The sequence below is a fragment of the Hippopotamus amphibius genome, chromosome 9 (assembly GCF_030028045.1).
Source record: "Hippopotamus amphibius kiboko isolate mHipAmp2 chromosome 9, mHipAmp2.hap2, whole genome shotgun sequence".
Lineage (NCBI taxonomy): Eukaryota > Metazoa > Chordata > Mammalia > Artiodactyla > Hippopotamidae > Hippopotamus > Hippopotamus amphibius.
In genome coordinates, this window is record NC_080194.1 from 32,236,931 (window position 1) to 32,249,899 (window position 12,969).

General features: G+C 49.0%; 1 protein-coding gene across 3 annotated transcripts in view; it reads right to left on the minus strand.

The window, feature by feature from the left end:
• MICAL2 (microtubule associated monooxygenase, calponin and LIM domain containing 2) overlaps positions 1-12,969 on the minus strand; it is a 231,070-nt gene that overhangs the window by 195,575 nt on the left and 22,526 nt on the right. For all 3 annotated transcript variants that reach the window (XM_057695680.1, XM_057695679.1, XM_057695678.1), the window contains exon 2: positions 4,878-4,943. The gene's annotated coding sequence lies outside the window, so the exon portion shown is untranslated. The remainder of the gene's footprint in view (positions 1-4,877; positions 4,944-12,969) is intronic.

A 12,969-nucleotide genomic window follows, 5' to 3' on the forward strand; every position in this document is an offset into this window, starting at 1 on the left:
CTCTAGAAAAAAGTGAATGGCTTCCATTCTGGTTCACATGCCAGCAATACAGTGACGGGGCAGACAGCTTCTAAACCCAGAGCAGCCTCTCTCGGAGCAAGGGACGGTGCAGGCTGCACTTGATCCGTGACCTCAGCTCCAGAGTCTCAGAACGGGGCTTAGCAACAAAACTGATTTCTATCTGCATGATAAACCTACAAAAGTCCACTATTGCTGAGGCTGGGCGTCAGATCCTTTATTTCCTGTCTTGCATTAACCTTTCACACCATAAAACAGAATACTGCTGACCCAACAGTGTTAAGTCCCTAAGTACAAGCCAAACAGCCCACACGTGAGAGAAGCCTCAACTTTGCCGTGATGTCCCACCCAGGTTTTATTAGGCCTTGACAAACAAGGAGGTGGGAGCAGTGAGGCCCTAATAACACTTCAGACAATCAAGCTCAAGGTCAAGGAGAGGCGTGGAAAGGGTGGTGGCTGAATCCACAAGAGAAGGCAACATGGCACTGGGGAAAGGGCCACTGTATCAGGTTTGTGATTCCAAGGCTGGGAATCAGGAGACTTGGCTTGTATCTCGGCTCCACGGCTAGCTTGCTTTATGGGTCTGGTTAAGTCAGGTCTCTGGGCTTCGGTTTCTTTACCCATAAAATTGGAGAAAGAGATCAGATGATCTGTAGGTTCTTTCCAGCTTTCACGCCCAAAGATCATCAATCTTACAGACAGATCCACCCTCCTCAACCTTTACCCTTTGTATGTTAGTTCTTTGAGACATCTCTTCGCTCCCCCTGAGCAGCCTTCCACCAACACCACAACCATTATTGCTCCAGAGTGTCTGGTCACCCCTGACCACAGACCCTGGCCAGGAAAGAAGATGATAAACTTGAGGCCATGTTTTTAAGAACACATCTACTACCCTTCGTTCAAACAACTGGACAGAGTCCAGACACCTCAGGGCATCAAGATCTTGGATATTCCAACAACTCCTAATAACCTGGAGTGGCTTCTCTGCACTCATGGGTTAATCCCACTCCCCTCCTTTACCAATCTGTACCTCCTTGCTCCCCAATATGCTTTTAAGTCATTAGACTTTTTTTCCAGGCTGCTTGGCAGAAGACTAGGGCAGCAACAGGCAGTTCTTATCTGCACTCTAGCATATCTTGGGGTGGGGCAGGGGAGAGGCAATGCTACAAAGTCTAGGAAAAGTGCCTATAGAAGCAAGCAGAGGTGGCGACCTGGAGGAGAAGAGGGTGCTGATCACAAGGACAGGCAGAGTGGGCACTGGGGACACTAGGGATGGGCAGAGTGGGCACTGGGAGTCTAGGAGGCTCCTTTAAGATGTCACAACCCTCTACGCCTCCTTTACTTCCTTAATAAGATATCTGAGGGCAGGTGAAGTTCTACAACTGGCCCACGCCCACGCAGCTAAGTTGTGAACAACCAGCACCAGATCGTGGGTCTTTTGGCCTCAGCTCACTCTTTTTTCCATCGACTCTGCTGACCTCGAGATCTAATTAGGTTGCTCTAATGAGGCTAGCTGGATCCCCTGCAGACTCTAAGCAACATGAGCCAAGTGTCACTCAGGGCAAGAGCAGGCCCAGTGGATAATTTGATAATGGCCTCCCCCACCCCATGCATTCCTTCCCATGGTCTGCTGTTCTTCCTCCAGCCCATGCCACAGAATCTTACGGAGTTCAGAGGGGGAGTGAGAAAGGAGAGGTGGGCCTTCCTGGCCCTACAGAACCCTAAATACCTAAGATAACCCACAAAGATCTCTCTCCTTCTGTCTAGGGGAGGTTGATGGGGAAGAGTGGCAGGAGGAAATCGAATTAAGCTGCTGGAAGTCTGACCTGATTAAGCCAAGAGTAGTCCCGTGAGCAATTAGATGGGACACCTGAAGGTTTATGGCAACAAACAATAGGATCTGCCCCTGCCGGGGACCTTTCAAGATCAAAGTTGATCAGATCATCTCAGTATCAAGAGGAGGGAGCTCTGAGTGAAAGACTCAAGGAGTTAATTATTCAGTGTGCGTGACCCAGTTCCCGGAGGTGAGGCTGGGTGAGGAGAGAACTCACCAGGTCCTTATCGTGGCAAGAAATTCAACTACTTCACAGGGTAGGGTTCCCTTTGCTGCCAAAGAGGATCCATTTATGGTTAAGAGTCAACCACCCCCCCCCCCGCCCCCCTCGCTCCCAAAAAAAGGAAAAAAAAAATACTCAAAGCTCACTCACTCAACAAATATTTATTGAGTTCCTCTTATGTTCTTGGCCCTTCAGAAATTTGCATATAGTTGAAGCTTAGTAGAGTATAAAGATGAGGAAATGTATAAAGAGGAGGCCTGGGCTGTGGCCCAGCTCAGCCTGTAGACAGCTACATTAACCCTGGGCAGGTCATAGCCTGTCTAGGTCAAATTCCTCATCTGTGAAATGGGAGTAAATCTGCTTGCCTTATTATGAAGATGCACTGATCTTGATGAAATGTAGCGTGTAATGTAAACCTAAGGTGTAAACAACAATGATGCGACACTGCACACTTTCCCTGAAAAAGTTTATAACCTAGTCATGTTTTGGAAAACAAACCAAGGTACCCATTTGGCACACATCACATCCTCTGTAATTTGGGCAAAGCATATGTTTCAAGCTGCCAGGGGAGATGGAGCCTGTAGCCAGTCCCAGGCTCCCAGCCTGCATGCCCAGGAAGTTGCAAGAAGGGGCAGGGTGAAATAGGAAAGAGCAGGACCAATCTGGCCCCGTATCACGTCTAGACCAAATGAATGTTTCAGGAGAGCCCTGAGATGGAGATGGGGGAAAAGACCAACTGGAAGCGTGGTCAATAAGAAACAAAACAAAAATTCATTTGAGCACAATAGGAGTGAGCCGGCCAGAAATGCACACACTTCCCTCCCCAGATGCATTGCAGACAAGGATGGAATTCTCTGTCCACCGTTCAGCCTTCCTCTGTGCACGCGCTCTACTTTCTGTGCTTCTCCAGGGATTCTCAGGCCACAGCAGGCTGGCTGATCAGGACCTCTCTACCCAGACACTAAGAAGCAGAACGACTGAAGCAGCTTTCCCCTTGGTCCAGCCAACCCTCCACATGCTGCTGCTCAGGATCTCAGCACGGACTCCTCACCCCCCTGGGGATCCCCAGTGCCCACCGGGCCAGCCCCTGCATCCCCAGCCACGCCTGTACCCTGCTCCAGCGCCCCACCCCCCCACCCCCCTGTCTCCCACCCCCAGGGAGGCTCCTGGAGGCAGGGCCAGTTTTATTCACATCTACCTTCCCTCTGACTCAGGGCATTCTGTAAGTTCCTCACCCTCCCGCAAATGCAGATTGATGGTACCCAAACGTTCTCTGATGGCTATATACAGAAGGGAGGCAGAGAAGGGAGGGGGTGTGGAAAGAAAGCTAGACTGGAAGTCTAAGGCCTGCCTTCCAAATCTCCATTGGACAGCAGTGGATTATGTAACCTTGAGAAAGCATCCTCAGGCCAGGCCTCAGTTTTCCTATCAGGTAATGTGGAGTTTGCTCTAAGTAACCTCTTGGGTTCTCTCTAATTATAAAATTCTGTTATGGAAACCAGAGTAGCCGGGTTCACAGGAGATTTGGGTCGTGGAACTTAATAGCCTATAGTCTGACAGCCAAGACCTCAGCCTCCATGTCTGTAAAATAAATGAGGATGACCTGACCCCCAAGGTACAAGGCCCCCACGAGACAGAAGATAGGGTTTCGTGAGCCATAAAGCCCTGAAGAAACCCCAGGGCCTGAACTCGAGTCAACAAACACTGTTGCCCCCCTGCCAAATGCCCAAGCCCTGGCACTGACCAGCACAGATGGGAAGGTTGGAGGATGGGTCCTTGCTTTCAAGGCTTCCACAGCTTGTGGGGGAGACAGATGAGTGGACAAAACTCAGCTCAGCCAGTGACACACCTGAGGTCTGAACAAACTGCTAGGGGAGTAGAGAGGAGGAGGAGGCCCCAACCTTACTGGGAGCATGAGGGAAGTTTCTCAGAGGGAACACATGTCCCAGATGTGGAGATCTGTTCCAAGAGTTGTGGGACTGGAGCTGGGGAGGAAAGGAGAGGAAATTTCCAACTTTTGGATAAATAGTCTGGAAAGTCACTGGAGGGGCCCTTGAAGGCAAACAGGAGAGTGACAGGCAGACGCGTCTCTGAGGAAGGTCGCTGGCAGCTCTGAAGAGGACAGAGTGGGAGACAGAGAGTAGAGCCAGGAGAGCAGTGGGAAGGCTCTTACATAGTTCATGAGGGTGATGATGCCAAATAAGTCACTGAGTTTTCACCTATACCGAGCCTTCCAGACCCTACGCCTCCACGCACCTGCTGAATCTACAGAAAGATGCAAACAGGCTGGCTCTCCTTACAATGGAACCCAAGCAGAGGAAGATGCTGTGATCACATCCTCAACTCTTGGACAAATGGTCTACCATCCTCGGAAGTCACTCCTTACAGAAGCTACCCAACCAGATTCCTGTCTTGGCACAGACCTGGGCTAGCAGGAGATGGAAACAGCATCAGAGCAGGGAGTAGAGTCAGGAGAGCTGAGCTGCTGGTCTTACTTAGGGGAAGAGGGACAGAGATTCCATCCACTCAAAGCCCACTGAGTCACACAGGTCTTTCATGTCCCCAAACACATCTCAGTCTCAATCCCTGCCACCCTCCCTTCTCTGAGGGCTGGTGGCCTTGGAGGTGGTGGGCAAAGACAGAGGGCTTTCACCAGCCATTGTTTCTTCATAGGGGGTCACATTCACTTGGGCCTGAAAGAAGAATGTAAGCACCCCTACCCTTTCCAAAGCCTGAAGCCAGCCCCCCCCCCCAAGAGAGAGTCAATGGCAGAAAAGAGATCTACCACTGTGACTTACTCACTTGACTCTTAGGCATCATGATGACTGAAGTCAGCTCCTCCCAAGCCATGCACAGGTTGCCATGTTCCTTTAAAAACAAGAGCCCAACAATGAATGTCAAATAGATTATCTTACAGTACACATTACCTCCTATCTTCTCCCCACCAAGAGGTCCCCTATGCTGTGCACTTTGCCCAGTAGTAACATTTTACCCAACAAGAGGAAATGGACAGAGAATGTCGAATGTCTCTCTGCACTCCAAGTTTTTCATGTGAAGAAAGGAATTATGAGATGTTTAAACACATGCTTTTGTCTGCCACTATCTGGGTACCCTAAGACTTATCACACCTCTAGACAAAGGCTTGCAGAGAAAGTAAGACGGATCTGGAAAAGAATGCTTTATTAGTTGCTTCGGTAAACATAGAAAATGCCAGAATTTCTAAGCTTAGGACATGAGGAAAGTAAAACCGAGCTGGTGTAAAAACTCGGTAATAATTCACCAATGTTAAATTTGTCATATTTCCCGAGGTAGAAGCGTCCAAAATGCTGAATAAACTAGGAAGTCATAAAAGCAGACCATCTGATCATGGCTGAGTTTCCTAAACGAATTATGGTTTTGGCTTCCAAGTGATTTGGTTACATCCCATTTCTTCTGCAGAAAATGCTTCTACACCTGTTTGGAAAATGGAGCCTAGAATTACAAAATTCTAAGGATTTACTTTCACAATCCCAAATTTCTAAGAGATGGCCCCCAAAGGACAAAAATTAGGACACATGTAAACTTTGAGATCAGCGAGAGGCAACCCCCCTGCTCCACGGACACGGACGTGGGTGCACTTTGCTCAGCAAGGTGGTAGCCCTACTTGCCCACAGAAACACACAGATATTCTCTCTAGTACACTAAGGGCTGCATTCAGAGCCTGGGAGTTGGACTCACTGTTCAGAATCCTCATATTAATGGAAGAAAAGCTACGATTTACTGAGCACTGGCCACGCACGGAACGAGTACTGCTAGCGACCAGGTATGCTTTGTCTCAGTGGCTCCTCACAGACAGGGGTAGAGGCCTGGAGAGCAGGAGGCACCTGTCAAGGGCCCAGGGCATGGCAGGACTCAAGCCCAGGCCTGGCTGGCCCAGCACGCACCATCTCTCCCACCACGTTACGGTGAGAGGTGTCCCAGCACAGCTGCAATGGGCCCGCACCCCCAACGGCAGCCACCTGGGCAGAAGCTACAACCACCCTCGTCATCATCATCATTACTAAGCCACGCCTCTCCAGCCCGTGGCAGCTGACAAACAGGCTGGCCTGCCGTGGCCACGTTCTATCAGCCTGAGCTAGAGGCTCTGTGCTGCGGCCTCGAGCCGGAAGTCAGAGAGACAGGAGGCCTCCACTCATCTGCCCCTCTGCTTCTCAAGGGAAGCTTCTGGGGGCAGTGGGTGGGGGAGCTGGACATCCTGGTACAGAATTCCACCAGCGGTCTACCCAGGTTTGAGATCAGAACCTCCCCTGCTCCCTAGATGTCAGGAATGGAAGGCCCTTCACACCCTAGGATGCTGCTGAGACCAACAGCAGCAAACAGGGGCTCTCTGAGGTTCTGCTTGGGCTGCCTGCATGGTTGATAGAGGTGGGCATTTTGGGGCCAGTCTACAAGGGCTAAGCACCAGTTAGATTCCCACACAGGTCTGGGTACACGTGATCCAGTCACGCCAGGGGTTAACTCGTACCCTCCATCTGACCAACAGCCAAACACGCTTCAAGCTCCCTTTAACGCCACTAAACCAGAAGGTCCTAAGGCCCAGTACCTTCCCTCCCCTTGAGGAACCTCTGTTTCCTCATCTGCAAAATGAGGAGCTTGGTGATTTCCTCACCAAGGACCCCTTCTAGCTGCCCCTGTCCACAGGCCCTACTTTTTAGAGACACCTACAAAGCTAGCCGGTTGTTAAAAGGGGGATCAACCCACATGCAGGTATTACGACAGGTGGTTAGCATGTGCTCTCTCAGATAATCCTCCCAGCAGCCCAGCGAGGCAGGTAGTGCAGCCGCATCACAGACGGCGGAACTGAGGCATCGCTCAGCCTCGATCTGCACCGACCACGGCAGCCTGGGACTCACGGTATCGCTCAGCCTCCGTCTGCACCGACCACGGCAGCCTGGGACTCACGGTATCGCTCAGCCTCGGTCTGCACCGACCACAGCAGCCTGGGACTCACGGTATCGCTCAGCCTCGGTCTGCACCGACCACGGCAGCCTGGGACTCACGGTATCGCTCAGCCTCCGTCTGCACCGACCACGGCAGCCTGGGACTCACGGTATCGTTCAGCCTCCGTCTGCACTGACCACGGCAGCCTGGGACTCACGGTATCGCTCAGCCTCCGTCTGCACCGACCACGGCAGCCTGGGACTCACGGTATCGCTCAGCCTCCGTCTGCACCGACCACGGCAGCCTGGGACTCACGGTATCGCTCAGCCTCCGTCTGCACCGACCACGGCAGCCTGGGACTCACGGTATCGCTCAGCCTCCGTCTGCACCGACCACGGCAGCCTGGGACTCACGGTGGAGCTGGCCGGCGTCCACGCCCATGCTCGCTCCCTGACACGTCTCCCTTTGTCATCAATCAGAACGAGGAAACAATCTCTGCTCTCAGATTTTCGTCATGCCAACCCTAAGCCAAGAAGTATGAGGTCTCCACGCCCCTGTGGGCCTGACAGGTGGTACAAGAAAGGTTTCCTGTGAGCTTAAGTGGCCTCATGGATCCCGAGGGACGTGAGAGGAACCTGGGGGACCTTCCTCCTTCCATAGAGTCAGAGACTCACTGAGGGACCCCAAGCACTTGGAACAGGGCCTGGCACCCACCAGGCACTCCATCAGTATTTGTCAAATGGAGGAATGAAGAAATCCAGAGCTTAGATGCACTTAGGGCTTGTTCAAGAACCCTTCGGCGTGAGTTAGTGTGAGACACACAAACACCAGCTCAGAACCACAAAGCCAGCCCCACAGCAGTGTGGGCCAAGCAGAGGCCTCCACGCCCCAGCCCCCGGGACAGAGGACGACGGCTCAGATGCTGAGCCCGAACTGCTCTTCATCCCAATTGCCAGGGGAGCACCTGAGAGAGCAAGAGGAGTGTCTGAATACAAAGGCTACCCAGCAAAGTGGTCACGAGCTTAGGCCCTGGAATCAGGCAAACCTGGGTTCCTATCCCGGCTCTGTCGCTTTAAATTAGTCAGGTGGCCCAGGCAAGTCACATAATCTCTGTGAGCCTGTTTCTTATCTAAAAATGGGGATAATGTTAGTCCGCAGGGCTGTTCTGAAGATAAAATGAGATAATGCTGTAAAGGACACAGGCCAGTGTTTAGTTCCGAGTAGGTGCTTGGAGATGGCATCTGCTGTATCGTTTGCAGCAGAGTGGGTGGTTAGGAGCACACCTGGATTCCTCTGCTTGGGTTCAGTCCCTGCTCTCCTACTAGCTAGTTATGTGACCTTAGGCAAATTGCTTAAATCGTCTGTGCCTCAGCTTCCTGGTGTCTAAAATAGGATTGATTGTAAAGGTTAAATGAGTTCTGTAAGTAAAGAGTTTAGAATAATTTTTGCTTCAAAATAAGCACTCAATAAAAAGTCGCCTTCTCGGAGCACTCCCAAACTCATTCTATGAGGCTACCATCACCCTGATACCAAAACCAGGCAAAGATGTCACAAAAAAAGAAAACTACAGACCAATATCACTGATGAATATAGATGCAAAAATCCTCAACAAAATACTAGCTAACAGACTGCAACAGCACATTAAAAAAATCATACACCACGATCAAGTGGGGTTTATCCCTGGGATGCAAGGATTCTTCAATATACGCAAATCAATCAACGTGATACATCATATCAACAAACTGAAGGATAAAAACCATATGATCATTTCAATAGATGCAGAAAAAGCTTTTGACAAAGTTCAACATCCATTTATGATAAAAGCTCTCCAGAAAATGGGCATAGAAGGAAATTACCTCAACATCATAAAAGCCATATATGACAAACCAAAAGCCAACATTGTTCTCAATGGAGAAAAACTGGAAGAATTCCCTCTAAGAACAGGAACAAGACAAGGGTGTCCACTCTCACCACTGTTATTCAACATAGTTTTGGAAGTGTTAGCCACAGCAATCAGAGAAGAAAAAGAAATTAAAGGAATCCAAATTGGAAAAGAAGAAGTAAAATTATCACTCTTTGCAGATGACATGATACTATATATAGAAAACCCTAAAGACTCTACCAGAAAACTGCTAGCACTCATTGATGAGTTTAGTAAAGTAGCAGGATACAAAATTAATGCACAGAAATCTCTTGCATTCCTATACACTAACAACGGAAGAGCAGAAAGAGAAATTAAGGAAACTCTCCCATTCACCATTGCAACCAAAAGAATAAAATACCTAGGAATAAACCTGCCTAAGGAGGCAAAAGATCTGTATGCAGAAAACTTTAAGACATTGATGAAAGAAATCAAAGATGACATAAACAGATGGAGGGATATACCATGTTCCTGGATTGGAAGAATCAACATCGTGAAAATGACTGTACTACCCAAAGCAATTTACAGATTTAATGCAATCCCGATCAGATTGCCAATGGCATTTTTCACAGAACTAGAGCAAGAAATCTTACGATTTGTATGGAAACGCAAAAGACCCCGAATAGCCAAAGCAATCTTGAGAAGGAAAAATGGAGTTGGTGGAATCAGGCTTCCTGACTTCAAACTATACTACAAGGCCATAGTGATCAAGACAGTATGGTACTGGCACAAAAATAGAAAGGAAGATCAATGGAACAGAATAGAGAACTCAGAAGTAAGCCCAAACACATATGGGCACCTTATCTTTGACAAAGGAGGCACGAGTATACAATGGAAAAAAGACAGCCTCTTCAATAAGTGGTGCTGGGAAAATTGGACAGCAACATGTAAAAGAATGAAATTAGAACACTTCCTAACACCATACACAAAAATAAACTCCAAATGGATTAAAGACCTACATATAAGGCCAGACACTATCAAACTCCTAGAGGAAAACATAGGCAGAACACTCTTTGACATACATCAAAGCAACATCCTTTTTGACCCACCTCCTAGAATCATGGAAATAAAATCAAGAATAAACGAATGGGACCTCATGAAACTTAAAAGCTTTTGCACAGCAAAGGAAACCATAAACAAGACTAAAAGGCAACCTTCAGAATGGGAAAAAATAATTGCCTATGAAACAACGGACAAAGGATTAACCTCCAAAATATACAAGCAGCTCATGCAGCTTCATACCAAAAAAGCAAATAACCCAATCCACAAATGGGCAGAAGACCTAAATAGACATTTCTCCAAAGAAGACATACAGATGGCCAACAAACACATGAAAAGATGCTCAACATCACTCATCATCAGAGAAATGCAAGTCAAAGCCACAATGAGGTATCACCTCACACCAATCAGAATGGCCATCATCACAAAGTCTGGAAACAACAAATGTTGGAGAGGGTGTGGAGAAAAGGGAACTCTCCTGCACTGTTGGTGGGACTGTAAGTTGGTACAGCCACTATGGAAAACAATTTGGAGGTTCCTTAAAAAACTACAAATAGAACTACCATATGATCCAGTAATCCCACTCCTGGGCATATACCCAAAGAAAACCATAATCCCAAAAGAAACTTGTACCATCATGTTTATTGCAGCACTCTTTACAATAGCCAGGACATGGAAGCAACCTAAATGCCCATCAACAAATGAATGGATACAGAAGATGTGGCATATATATACAATGGAATATTACTCAGCTATAAAAAGGGACGAGATGGAGCTATATGTAATGAGGTGGATAGAACTACAATCTGTCATACAGAGTGAAGTAAGTCAGAAAGAGAAAGACAAATATTGCATGCTAACTCACATATACGGAATCTAAAAATGGTACTGATGAACTCAGTGACAAGAACAGGGAAGCAGATACAGAGAATGGACTGGAGAACTCGAGGTATGGGAGGGGGCGGGGGGTGAAGGGGAAACTGAGAAGAAGCGGGAGAGTAGTACAGACATATATATACTACCAACTGTAAAATAGTCAGTGGGAAGTTGTTGTATAACAAAGGGAGTCCAACTCGAGGATGGAAGATGCCTTAGAGGACTGGGGCAGGGAGGGTGGGGGGGAATCGAGGTGGGGGCGTCAAGGAAGGGAGGGAATATGGGGATATGTGTATAAAAACAGTTGATTGAACCTGGTGTACCCCCCAAAAAAATAAAATAAAAAAAAAAAAAAAAAAAAAGTCGCCTTCTGCTTAATGACTGAAATTACTGGCTTCCTTCTCCCTTTGTTCCAATAACAGATCCCACACCATCCCTCACTCACCAGCCAAAAATGTAGGCATGGGCATCAAGATAGGTTCATCAGAGTATGTTTCCTCCTTGGCCACATTCTTAGGTACAAAGGGTGTGCATATGCTCCAAGCTGGGCCAAGTTCCAATCTGAAAAATCTTGGGAAGGGCCTGGTCCTCTTGGGTCAGGTACGCGGCTGTGTGGGGTCAGCTGGGAGCTGCATCCATGGACTAGGTAGGGGATGCTGGTCCAGGGATGCTGGAGGTCACCTTTCTGGGTGTTCTCTTTCTGGGGCTGGATTCTGCAGCACTTCCTTTGAGTCTCTGTACCTCCCCTAGCACCTTCCAAGGTATCCCATTTTTGCTTAAGCTCATTCAAGTTGAGCTCCTATCACTTGAAACCCGAAGAGTCCCCACTTTCAGCAGCAGCCAACAGCTGGCTGCTTTATCATCACTAAATCCCGCCCAGGAAGAAAAGCCAGCTGTACACTCTCAGTGAGACCCAGACTGCCAGGGAAAAGCAAACAAGGGCAGCCAGGCGTCTCCACAAACTGAGGTGAGAGGAGCCACCCACAGCCCTTGGACAAATGCCCTTCCCGGGAGAGGAAGATGCTGGAACCAAAAAAATTGAACGGCCCAGTCCTGTGGGCCTGGGCTGGGAACCCAGCCTCAGTCATGGGTCCCCCGTGCCATGAGCAATAGGAAAAGGCAAGGAGAGAAAGAAGGAGAGAGTTGATTTCCACTGGCTTCACGGTGATACCAGAAAACATCTGGGCAGCAACTTGAAACAACTCTTTTTAGATGGTGGGTGAGGGAGGATGAATCAGCTTGTCTGAGCCCTTACGTGACCCTTTCACTGGAACAATCTCATCTAACCTTCAGCCCAGCCCTAGGAGAAAGATGCTCGTTCAACCCACTTTCCAGGTGAGGAGACTGAGGCTCAGGGAGCACAGGTCACGCTGCTCGTGCCTGCTGCCTGGTGCGCCTGTCGTGCTGCCTCTTCGGCACACTCTGATCCCTGAGCCTGAGGCCTCTTCTGTGCCCAGGCACGTCTGCTGCCACTCCCCACCCAAGGGAGATGGGTTGTGCCGCAGCCCCCTCATCTACCACTGGCCCCCATCCCACCCAGAGACGGCCCCCCAGCGGACAGGACAGGCAGCTTCCTGGCTGTTCTCTTCTCTGGACATGAGTTATTTCAATCTAGGAGAGCTCCAGTGTGATGTTAACAAGACGTATGTATCCGTGGGTTTTAAACAGGACATGACTGTCTGAATCCCATGGGGAGTTTTTTGTTTCTGTTTTGGGGGGGTGGGGGGTTGTTTTTTTTTCTCAGTCACTTTTCTCAAGAGATTCTGACTCCACAGGCACAACTACAGTGCCTGACATATAGCATGGGCTGAGCAATATTGTCTTTACTCCGTCTCATGTTCTTGCCACCTCGTGGGCCAGCACCCAAAGAGAGTCTATTCCTGTACCTCCAGGCCTTCTAACAGCATCCTCTTAGTTCCCTCCCAGGAAAGAAGCTCCTTCAGATGTGTTTTAAAGAGATTTAGGAAAACCAAAGCAAAAACCCAAACCTCAGCCTGGTAGCAAAAACAAAGAATCAAAACACACTGGTCGCCTCCCCTGCCTCCCTGCCTCCAGCTGTGGGGTGAACACACATACCAGCACACACAGCCGTCTTCTTCCACAGGTCCCTGGGAGCTCAATGCCAAGGTCTGCACAGGCATAAACTAAATAACCAGTGGGGGTGAGGACTATGCAGAC